The following is a 12,851-nucleotide window of genomic DNA, read 5'->3' on the forward strand; positions in this document are numbered from 1 at the left end:
ATTCGGTACCTACAGAAACTATAGGGCCATAGGGGTCCGTTTTGCGATTCGTGCTGAACTTAAAAAGATAATCTCAACCGTCCATTTATAATTTGGTTGAGTCAGGTACCTGAGATGATCCGAATTCATTCAGAAGTGGGTCAAACGAGTTTCTATTTAAAGCCAATTCAACAGTTACGTACTTAGATTGATCGATCAGTTATGCTTTGTTTTCAGGATCATGATGAGTGAGGTTCAAACGATTTTCTTTTTCAAGACAATTGACCAATTTTTAGACTGATTAACAAGTGAGGACAACATAATAATAAAAACGTAACATCAGTTTTTGATTTTGTTATAAATAATTTTATAGGTTAATTTATGGTAATTATGAGATACGCTGACACGCAGTTCCGTTAAAACTCAGTCTATATTCTATGCATTGATCTTGAATATTAAAATGGTATTAATGTATATATCTATAAACTTTTTATTAAATTGTAAATCATTCAGTAATTAAGGTAAGGATAAATAAATAAATGATGAGTTGGGTTATTGTGCTTCGTAAAGTTAGGATCAATAGATCATGTTTAAAATAATTAATTCGAACAATTCAATATAATCTTCATACTAAAATTTGTTTGAAAAAAATTATAATTTTTAGAAACTTTTTTAAAAAATTAGATAGGTAGAAAATACATTAATTTAAAAGATTATGGATAATATAAATAGTAATTTTCTACTTATCTAAAAATAAAGTTTCTAAAAACATTTAAAATTTGATATCCAAATACATTTTAATATAAAAAGAATATTGAACAGTTATCGGATTTTTAATTTGGGATCGACTAACTATCCCCCAGTCAATTTCCCCCATTCATTCCCCAGTCAATAACTACTTGTGGGGACTGTTAACTAACTGTACTACATTAATTACTTGGGGGACCACCTAATATTTAATAGATTTTATAACTGATGCGTGCAAACATGGATACCTATGCACGCAAGTGTTAATATATAATATATCAAGTATTCATACCTAAGATATCAAGTATTTCGAAAAAAAAAACTGGACACATCATACACACATCTTCTACACATTTTTAGAGTTGGCTTTTTTCTCTCCGCTCAATCTTGTCAATATTTCTAACGATCTGTGAGGAAATTTGCAAATCTAAAACCATGGACGTCTTATATGTAATTTTTTCTTTCAAATGAGATCCATGATGACATACTTTCGGGTAGTCTGTCGTGCAAGTATTCATACATCATCATAAATACCTTATCGTGCAAGTATTCATACCTCCTTGTTCAAGTATTCATATCTCGTAATGCATGTGTATATAATTCATGTCTGAAATGTTTGTACCTGACATATTCTATCAAAAAAAATTTCATATGACACAGGATGACGTCTGAAAATATTAATATTAAGTAGTGCAAGTATTTATACATTGTCATGCAAGGATAAATAGTTCATATGTCAAGTGTTAGTAATTAACAGAATCCATGAAATTCTTATTTTTATTTTCATATGGCATGAGATGATGTATGAAAGTATTAATTTCAAATATTGCAAGTATTCATACCTTCTCATTCAAATGTTAATAATTTATATATCAAGCGTTTTATCTAAAATATGTTATCAACAATTTTTTTTTCTTCTTTTGGCATCATTTGAAAGTACTAATATAAAGTATACAAGTATTCATACCTCCTCATATAAGTGTAAATAGTTCATGTATCAAGTATATGTATCTAACAAATTCTATTTTTTTTTTTTCATATGGCATTGGATGATGTCTGAAAGTATTAATATCAAGTATTTATCTATTTTCATGCAAGTGTGAATAGTTCGTGTATCATGTGTTTGTATCTAACATATTCTCTATTTTTTTCCTTGTGGCACTAGATGACATTTGAAAATATTAATATCAAGTATTGTAAGTATTCATACTTATAACTGAAGTATAAATTGTTACGTTGAAAAGTATCTTAATTTAATATTTTTTTTACAAATTACTCTATTTGGTGCTTGATTATACTAATACGTAATATGAAAAGTATTCATACCTGTGCATTTATGTACTAATATTTACGTTGTAGACTATGTTGCATGGATACATGTATGGATATCGTATCATATACGATACAAATACGACGATACGGTAATTTTTAAAAATCTAGAATACAAGTATTCATACAACATCAAGCAAATATTTATACATTTGTAATGCAAGTATTTATACTTAAGGTACCTAACATATTTCTAAAATAACTGAATGCAAGTATGGATGTCTATACGCGCAAATATTAATATATAAAAAAATCATCTATTCATATATAAAATATCAAACAACCAAAATAACAAAAAAATCAATACTCTTGCCAAAGTAACAATCTAATTAAAATTAATAAACTAAACTCATGCCATGAGAAAAACGTATTTAACTTATTTAAATTATATATATATAGAGGTTCGCTAAGATCAAAGTGGTAGTTCCTGAGCTTTGGTGCTACCAATTCGTTTTTCAATTTTCAAATTTCAAAACGTCGATCCGAACAGTTCAAGTTGTTCTCCATATTAAATTGTGCTTGGAGACCAAATTTTACATTTTTCTGAATTTTTTTACTATTTATTAAGCCACTTTGAAAACAGCTGATCCAACGGTGGCTTCTGATTTTACTATTTTGTTAAGCCACCGTTGGATCAACGATTTTCAAAGTGGCTTAATAAATAGTAACCAAATTCAGAAAAATGTAAAATTTGGTCTCCAAGCACAATTTAATATGGAGAACAACTTGAACGGTTCGGATCGATGTTTTGAACTTTGAAAATTGAAAAACGAATTGGTAGCACCAAAGCTCAAGAAATAAAAATTTTAATCTTAGCCAACCTATATATATATATATATATTTATTTATTTGTAAAAATTATCTTGTGTGATAACGGGTAAGATAATGAAAAAAATTGGTACTTTTATCTGTGGCTGATAAGTTAACGAAAAAAAAATCTTATGCTTATCCAAATATTTTTTCGAATACAATAGGGGTCTGATAAACAAATAAAGAGTTCTATTTGTACAATGACACCCTTATGGAAAATATTAATATCAAATATTTTATTTTATTAAGTCAAAATAAAAAATAAATAAAACAAACTATTGTTGTCAACCGTACCTTTATATCAGTCAAGTACAAATAACACTAGAATCATATTTTATAATTAACAGGTTTGGACCTCAGCAAAAATACTATTCTGTCATTAATATATCACATAGAAAGGGTTTAAATTATTAAAATACTAATATGTAATTAATATATCACATAGGCCTCAAAAAATTTTGACCACTACTGCTTTCCGTATTTCACCACATTGCAATACTGTAAAAGTTTTGACCACTACTGCTTTTCTTCTACTACTAATCTATATTTCACCATTTAAATTTTTTTACATGAAATATGTGTTATGTAATTCTACTTCCTTTCGTGTTGCGAGTGGGGAGTTAACTAATTGGGAGTTTCAACACAGAATGTTACACGGACACATGCATAGTTGTATCTTGAGATAGCAAACAAAACAACTCTAATATTGTGTGGCGGGAGAAAACGTGCGGGGCCCATCATTAATAAGTGAGAGAAGTGCGTTGACTATTTGACGGGGGATAGATGTGGGATTTTTTTGATAAACCATAATTAAGAAAATATTTTTTACTGATCCAGCATAATTGTTTCTTTTTTTTCAAAAATCAGAAGGACTGGAGCGCTCCTCTGGTCTTAAAATTTTTCTTTACTCAAGACCGGAGGGCTCCTCCGGTCTTCCAAAATTTTAATCTGTTTTATCCATTACAATTGCATGTGTCACAAAAGATCCGAAAAATTATAAACAAATCAAGACCGGATGGCCGGTCCGGTCTCTCCAAAAATTCATAACCAAGACCGGAGGCCGGTCCGGTCTTAAGTAATTTAGTTTGGTTGAACGAGTATCCTCTCCGTTATATGTAAAAGATTCCTTTCACTTTATGGTTTGAGATTTACTCTCAGCCGGTGCCTATTCGGGATTGTGCAGGGGCCCAATATTATTTGTGCTTTGAGATTGGTGCAAAGTTAAAGGAATGGTCCAGATCCACTAAGTCTAAAAGATTCCCTTTTATGGTACCGGGGGAATTCATATCCTCTACATTAACTCAAAAAAGAATCTTTTGAGTTAATACATCTGGACTAGGGGTGTTCAAACGGTTCGGTTTAATCGGTTTTGAACCGAACCGAATTAGTTCGGTTTAAACGGTTCGGTTATTTCGGTTTATTGGATCGATTCGGTTGGCTTTTTAAAACCGAATTATAACTTTGGTTCGGTTCGGTTTGAAAATTTTCAAAACCGAAATAACCGAACCGACCGAACTTTCATATAATATGAATTTGATCGGAACCACCCGGTTTATTTTTTAATACTCCGGTTTATTTCTTAATCAATTGCTTTAAATACTTGGTTTATTTCTAAATATCTTAGTTTATTTCTTAATACTCCGGTTTATTTCTTAATATACTTCGGTTTATTATAAATCAATTGTTTTAAATAAAAAATTAATATATTTCGGTTTGAACCGAACAAACCGAACAAACCAAAATAAAACTTCGGTTCGGTTCCGTTCGGTTGCAATGCTAATTCGGTTCGGTTCGGTTCTATTTTTAAAACCGAATTATAACTTTGGTTTGCCAAGTTCGGTTCGGTTTCAACCGAACCGAACCGATGAACACCCCTAATCTGGACCGTCCAATCAGCTTTAAGATTCGTGCGAGTTAATACATCTTTTTAGTTGTTTATTGGGTATTCGCTGCACGATCCGCCGCACCACCATCAATCAAAAATCTGAAAAATTGTTAAGACCGGAGGGCTCCTCCGGTCTTGAGAAAAGGCAAAATTTGAGACCGGAGGGCTCCTCCGGTCCTTCTGGTTTTTGAAAAAAAAAAAGTAATCATGCTGGATCAGTAAAAATCATTTTCTTAATTATGATTTATCAAAAAAATCCATAGATGAGGGATATGAGATGGAGATAGAAATATTTTCTCTTTTAATTTTTCAAAATATAATATAATTAAAATTAAAATAAAACACAACATTTATTTTACGAAGCACAATAGTCTAACATATAAAAATTATATTTTTCCCAAAAAAGAAAGAAAGGTAGAACAATACCTTTGACCTTGCAAAATTATACTAACAACAAAAATGTTAATATGAAAAGAAAGTAATACAGTTGACTAAAAAAATGTCTTAAAACTGTTAATTATCTAAAATTGAGACTTTAATTTCCCATCATAACTTTGAAATCTCTGCGAAAATTTGAAAAACAAAAAAACAAAAATGTTAACATGGAGAGAGCATAGCTGCCATGAGGATGATTGGAAAACAACTGTTTTAGGCTGTGTTCGGATGTCAATAATTCAGTGGAAATTGGTGAGATATTTTCTCAAATAGTTTTCAATTTTTTTCTCAAATAGTAACCAGATCAATGTAATTTGATGGAAAAAATTTAACAAGTCAGACTGAATTAATTTTTTCTCACTACCGATGGAATACTCTCTCTCTTACCTCTCAATTGGTCATCAAATAGACTGGATCCACTATTCTCTTCTGAAACAATAACAAACAAATAAGGACAATAGCTCACTCTCAAAACTTATACATAAATATACCTGAATTATTTTTTATTTTTCTTTTTTCTGTGCGACTCATTTTAGATTTGTCCAGAACTATCTAGGTAGTACTCAACTTCTATAATTGTTATAAATAACAAATATTATTTGTTACATCTGGAAGTTCTTTCTTCATCAAATGGACTTAAAAGCCGCGTGAACAACACCTTAGAATAGAAAATGATAAAAAAAACAAAATTATTTGATTGAGAAACTTTAGAAAAAATATTATTGTAACAAATATTTGTCACTTGCTTTAACTAAATGATTTGATTTAGAATTTATAAATATTATTATTACAAAAAATATTATTTAATTATTTGTCACTAATAAAATGTTATTTGATTGAGAAATTTAAAATAGAAATACATAATTTTTAAAATAAATCAGGATTCTCTATAATTACTCTCACAGTACAGCCAAACACTCATTCAATAAATTTCCATAATTATTTCTATACGTACCTATAAGTATGAATCCTCGCAAATAAGAAAGTGAATTACCAAACTCGTCAAATTTCATTCCACACAATCCCGTGACAAACGAACCCGCCCTAAAATTTTGTTTCTCCAAAATTTGGGGCCTCCTGGAATCCACATGCAAGTAGTCGTAGATAAATAGCGTTCTCTATAGCAAATTAAATGAAATCAATGTAACTGTAGCAGATTGTGAGGTAAATGAAAACAGCCTACGGGCATACACAAATAAGCAAATTACTTTGCTGCCGCGTTGCTGGCATATACAAATACGTCTGACATGTTAAGAAATAAAGAATCAATGTGTAATTTAATAGTTGAACGTTATTATTACACGGTAAACATTTAACATTTTTATTTTCAATTAGCAAACTATTTTGTCGTGCTCCTGACATATACAAATGTGTCTGATATGTTGGGACATAAAGAATCAATATCTAATTTAATAGTTCAACATTAAATTCTTGTACGTTAAAAAAATAATATTTTTATCAAATCAATTTTACTTTACTAGATTCAAATAAGCAAACCATTTTGCTGTCGTGTTTCTGACATGTACAAATGCATCTAATAGGTTAAGAAATAAAATAATCAATGTTCAATTTAATAGTTCAACATTAGCCTTGCACGTTAAATTGTTTTTTTTTTTTTTTTGAGAAAGGGGAGGTAGCACAATTGGCTAGGAAAATATCCTAGAGTTGTTATACCCAAAGATCGAGAGTTCGATTCCCCTTCACGAACCTTGGTAGCTACTACTAAGTTTTCAAAAAAAAAAAAATTTAATATTTTTATCAAATCATTTTTTTACTTGACTAGGTTCTAATAAGCAAACTATTTTATCGCGCTCTGACATGCATATGCACATGTGATAGGTTAAGAAATTAAGGATTGGTTCCCAATTTAATAGTTGAACATTATTCTTGCACGTTAAAATTTTAATATTTTTATCAAATCACTTTTACTCTACTAGATACTTGAAAGAGTGAAATATATCTAAGGAGTGGGCTTCAGACAGGAGCGCGTGGAAGCAAACAATTCACGTATTAAAACCATGAACTAGTAGTAGTTATGGATTATTTTAGATATAGTATTATAGGTCTTAGATTAAGGATGTAAGTTTAGGACCCCTACGGTTAATAATTTAGATATAATATAGTTAATATTAGTATTAGTATTATTACTATCACTATCACTATCATTATCATTTTCACTTTCACTTTTATTTTTTACTTTTATTTTATTACTACTTTACTACTACTCATTCTTATTTGATGATTGTGATTGAGTTTTATTTCTAGCCTATTTCAACTTGTTTGGGACTAAAAGCTATGTTGTTGTCGTTGTAGGTTCAAATAAGCAAAATTGTTGCCGCGATCCTGACGTATACAAATACGTACGTCTAATAGGTTATGAAATGAAGAATCAATGTCTAACATAATAGTTCAACATTATTCTTGCATGTTACAAATTTAATATTTTTATCGAATCATTTTTAGTTCTAGGTATAAATAAGTAAACTAGTTTGCTGCCGCGCCTCTGGCATATACAAATGTTTCTGTTGGGTTAAGAAAAATCAATGTCTAATTTAATAGTTCAACATGATTCTTGCACATTTAAATTTAATATTTTTATTAAAATGATTTGCGAAATATTACTCTAAAAAAAAAAATCTACATAACAGTACATAGAAAAACGCAAGTATTCAGTAAATTTTACTAGGTCAATTATAATTAAACCTCAATTAATTCAGACATTCTTGAAAATTGACCTAGTGTATTTTATTTATTTATTTATAGCTTACCCTGCTTTGATTTATGTAATTTTTTTCTTCAAAACGTAGCAAACTTGTTATATGTTTAATTAAACAAAACACGAAACAGAGATACAACTTATTTAAAAGATTTAAGAAGCAACTTTGATCTAATAATAAAGATAATTGAAATCATAAATCCAAAACTTTGTTAAGAATTCATTATAAATATTGAAAGTTAAAAATATTAATGTATCTCTCTATCTTTATCTAAAAAAACTTATCTAAAACACCCTCACACAAATTAAGTCACAAGATTTTTTTATGATTACGATTACTATCCTGTCGTATACAAGCAACCCCTCGACAACGACAATCAACTTATCTAATCCCAAATACAAACTCCAAAATTTACGAGATCAGTACTGGTACCAATTTCAAGATGTCACATTCACTATTCTATTCTAGATGTAAGCAAACCAAAAATATTAGCTTGCATTTTTCCAGAATCCTTGTTCTTTTTCTATATCATGGTTGCGCAGGTCTCCTGCATTACGGGTGTTTCAATGAAATTTTGTATTGCTAGCTGGAATATATATAATTAATATTAGTATTGTGCCTATGCGTTGCAATAGAGATATATTACAAGATTGAATAGAATACGAAAAGATTTTTTTGTTTGACATTCACACAAAATAAAAATATATATTTAAATGAAAATAGGAGACAAATAAGAAAAACGGAAATTCAAATAATAAATAACAATAAAAGAAACAATAACAAATGAAAAAATACGGATCAAATATAATATGAATTATTTTTGAAGTATCATCGCGATTTAATACCTAATTTTCTCCACAAACAATACATATTATTAAACAATTTAGAGGAGAAATGATACGTAAAGAAACAAAATTGAAAAAGACGTGATTAAATGATTCAAATAATGATTTTCTTTACATATATATTTTAGATGAAAATTATTTTAACAAGGAAAATTTCTCTACATATTATTTCTCTGCAAGAAAGTTCTAGAGATATTATTAATTTTCTCTCCAGATCATAAAGATATGATTGTTTCCATCAATACAAAATATGTTATTAATTTATTCACAAAAATACAATAACCCTAAACAAAATTTAGAAAAATATGTTTGTTTCCATTATTATTGTCGAAACCATATGGGAAGAATGAAACTGAGAAATATAGAAATAAGAAAATAATTTAATTGCAAGAATTGAAAATAGTAAGGAGAATTAAGAAAACATATTGTTATAGATTTATTCAATTTTAATGTGATAAGCTATGTAACAGTCTGTGTGGCGAGTATGTTTTTAACTAAATTTAGACTTCTACAAATAAAATAAATATATTTAATCAAAAGAAGACAGATTATGTAATTGGAATGTTGATATTCAATTTGAAATTTTATCTTTCAATCTCAGCTGATAACGAATCAGAACAACTACGTACATAATATAAGAAGGGAGATACACATATCATTAGGCAGCCAGTTTTCCATTCTATAGCGCAGCTCTTTATGTTAAAAAACTTGTATCTCATATTTGATTCTGTCGTAACTCATTTTTGTATAGAGCGTCCCTAAAGTATCTTAGTTTTTTCTATTTTTGTTTGAATTCAGATTTTCTGTGGCGGAACCGACATGCCTTATGGTATAAATAATGAAAAGTTGCTGGCTGGAAGGTTTTCTGAAAACTAAAAAACCAATAAATGTATAGTAAAAATGTAAAAATTGTAAGGGTGTATTTTAGTGAATTAACAAAATCATGTATGAGTCACATCTATGACACAAAGGATCCAAACTTTTTTGTGCTGATATGTATATTTTCTTTAACATTAAAGCTACCTAGGGGTGAAAACAGTATGAATACTATCCGTATTCAAAAAGTTAGATGTAAATATTTGATATTTGAATATCCGTATGGATATAATATGGTTTTACGTTTCAATTATCTATATTCAAATAATAAATATATATATTATGAGAAAATTATATTATTCACCATTATAATTAGATAAATATTATGAACTTCATTATGTATAGACTGATTTTATCTTTGTGTACGTTTTAGCAGCCACTGCTAAACTTTCAAAAAAAGAACAAGGGCACACATTTAAAATCACTATCTAAATCTACCGGCCAATCTAAATGGTCAATTGCCGCGTCAAATGATAGCTCGCAAGATGTAAGTATGCGGGCACATGCATTTAGAATATGGAAATTATTTTTTCCGATTTGCATTAGTTTTGTCTTGTAGTTTGAAATAAATTGATATGCATATATATTTTCACCCATAATTTGTGTTAAGGTTCTTCATTTTGATCCTAAGGCTTGTAAAAATGATTACTAGCATTAAATTAATTACCATAAGATTTTTAATTAGTAAAATATTTGATTCCTGCTAAATATATCTTCATCTCCCACCCAGATTATTAAATGATGTTGGATGTATCATTCATCTTCAGAGATATGGTTCGCATTAAATCGAAAGGTATTAATTAATTCTGTACTGAAAAATAAACTAAACAGCCGTAATATATAGAATTAGGCTGACTTTCAAATTGTCATTAAATTCACATTCTATTGTAAGCTGCGAGTTTGTAATCTGAATTAAATCCAATAATAAAAAGGTTCAGAGGTACATTAAGATTACATATATATATATATATACTACTCTGGTTAGTTGACACTTATCAGTAAGAAAGCATATAGTATAACTAATTGATTTGCTTGTATATTATAATATCTTTTTTTTTAAGGGTCAGTTGGCCAAAAATCAGCTGACAATATATTAAGATAAAAAAGTATTTACACACCCTGGAGGGCCTTGTATATTTTAATCTCATGGGCTAGTTTTTTTATTTTATTTATTTATTATTTATCAGTAAGCGCCCGTAGGCTATCTAATGGGCTAGTCGCTCTCTTGATATGTATGTTATATTAATCACAATATGTGCATCATCTTGATGTTACCGCTGACAATTTGCTTCGATGTGACGATGTCTCGTTATCACTGGATGAAGGAAATATCTGAATTGGTACTTCAATAAAAATGAAAAATAATTATATCTAAATTGATAGGGGATTTTTGACTCCTAATAAGAATAAGAAGATGCTGATGCTTCCTCTCTAACATGTATGATTCGCCCTGAACACTCTTCTAAAGTTGTTATATATTTTTAAACGTCACTTATTTATTGTATCATCAGCTGCTTTTGATCTCCTAAACTTTTTTTTTTTTTCAAATATCTTAATAAAAATTAATTATTGCTAAATGCACTCTTAAGTATTAAATAATTACACACTTGTTATCAGAGGCGGAGCCAGACTTTCAAACTATGAAGGTCAACTAAATAAAATTTTATGCTACATATAGAAGTCAATTTTACAGTATCCATAATAATATGTTATCCTATAATATATTAAAAATCACGTATAAGTATATAAAAATTGGAAACAAACGGGATTGACCCCGTTCAATATATGTACATCCGCCGCTGCTTGTTACCGCTCCACTGCGCACTTATAGATATTCAGTTTTTTTCTTTTCTTTTCTTTTTAAATTTAACAAAAATATAAATAACTGGAGGTTATTTTGAGGTTAAAACAAGAGCTGCATATCATTTTCCTTCTCTAAAGAGTGAGACAGATTTAGTGGAATAATTAGTAATTACCTTTCATTATAATGGAGAGGATCCGAACTCTAGTTATATTCTGTATACATTATTCGGCGGCGAAGTTAGAAGAAAGTTTACTAGAGAGTTGAAAAGTCAACTTATTCATTAAACCTCCGAGGCTTGGGCAACATATACAAATAAGTACACAGCACCACACTCGTATTGGTGTTTTCTTTGACAACCATTATTAAACGAACAGGTGTACGTCGTCTGTGTTAAGTTCCCAGTTAGCATTACCAATTATATTAAAAAAAAATGAAGTTCCCACTAATAAATATCTCCATTCCCATATCATGGCTGAAATCAGATTTTTCTTCTTTGATCTTCTATGACTGCTCACCCATATTATGAACTATGTGTCAGGATGTAAATTATTTTTCTCTGAAAATTAATCAGCTATTTTAATATTGTTTTTATGGGTTTTATTATGGTGTGCCTGTGATACAGCAAGATTAAAATTGCACATTTATTTTCTTTTGTCACAAAGAGCTACATATAAAGAATATAAACAACAGTGATGCAATTTGGCCACACAATCTTTTATACCGATAACACTACAAGAGATCCAAGAAAAGTTTCACATAGTCGGATCCGGCGGTCGGCGGATAGCCTTCTCTGGGGTCCCCTTTGACTTCACAGTTCACACGAGCTCAAGTGCACAATTTCAACATGTTGGGAGTTCCAGAAATGTTGCCAGTATGTCAATATGCAATGCTATTTTGCTACGATTTCTTCCCTTTTTTTTTTTTTTACTTTAATTATGCTTTTTCTGTGAACTAAGTAGCAACTATTATTCTTAGAACCATTTGAATTTAATGGTTTGTGGTGTGTGCCATATTTAATATATAGCAAGGTTCTAAATAGCGCACTATAGCGTTTTCATATCATAAAAGATATGACGTTATCAGCGTTATAGTGCGCTATTCTGCGCTATAGCGGCGTTATTTGAGCATAACATTGTTTTTTTAACCAGTCTGCTATGACGCGATAAACGCTATTTAAACCTTTGATCTATAGTGTATGCTTCTCTTTTCCTTCTCACCTTTTTTAGTAATAGTTATTGTCATTGGTGATAGGTCAACTGTATATTGGCCAATTGTGTTTATCTTTGATGACATAACATTTTTAATACTGTTATAATATGATATAATCTTTCAATAATTTATTTTTTTATTCTAAACATATACTGAAACACTAATATATTAAGAAAGAAAACAAAGAAAAATTCAGGTTGAAATTACATATTTTA

General features: G+C 29.3%; 1 protein-coding gene across 2 annotated transcripts in view; it reads left to right on the plus strand.

Annotated features, from left to right (window-relative positions):
• LOC144559259 (7-deoxyloganetin glucosyltransferase-like) overlaps window positions 1–12,851 on the plus strand; it is a 35,416-nt gene that overhangs the window by 19,587 nt on the left and 2,978 nt on the right. The window contains exon 1 of one of the 2 annotated variants that reach the window (XM_078308270.1): window positions 11,537–11,540. The exons of the other annotated variant lie outside the window; for it this stretch is intronic. The gene's annotated coding sequence lies outside the window, so the exon portion shown is untranslated. Of the gene's footprint in view, window positions 1–11,536; window positions 11,541–12,851 lie in introns of those variants that run through there. 2 annotated transcript variants of the gene reach the window in all.

This window comes from Carex rostrata, chromosome 9 (genome assembly GCF_964058835.1).
Source record: "Carex rostrata chromosome 9, lpCarRost1.2, whole genome shotgun sequence".
NCBI lineage: Eukaryota > Viridiplantae > Streptophyta > Magnoliopsida > Poales > Cyperaceae > Carex > Carex rostrata.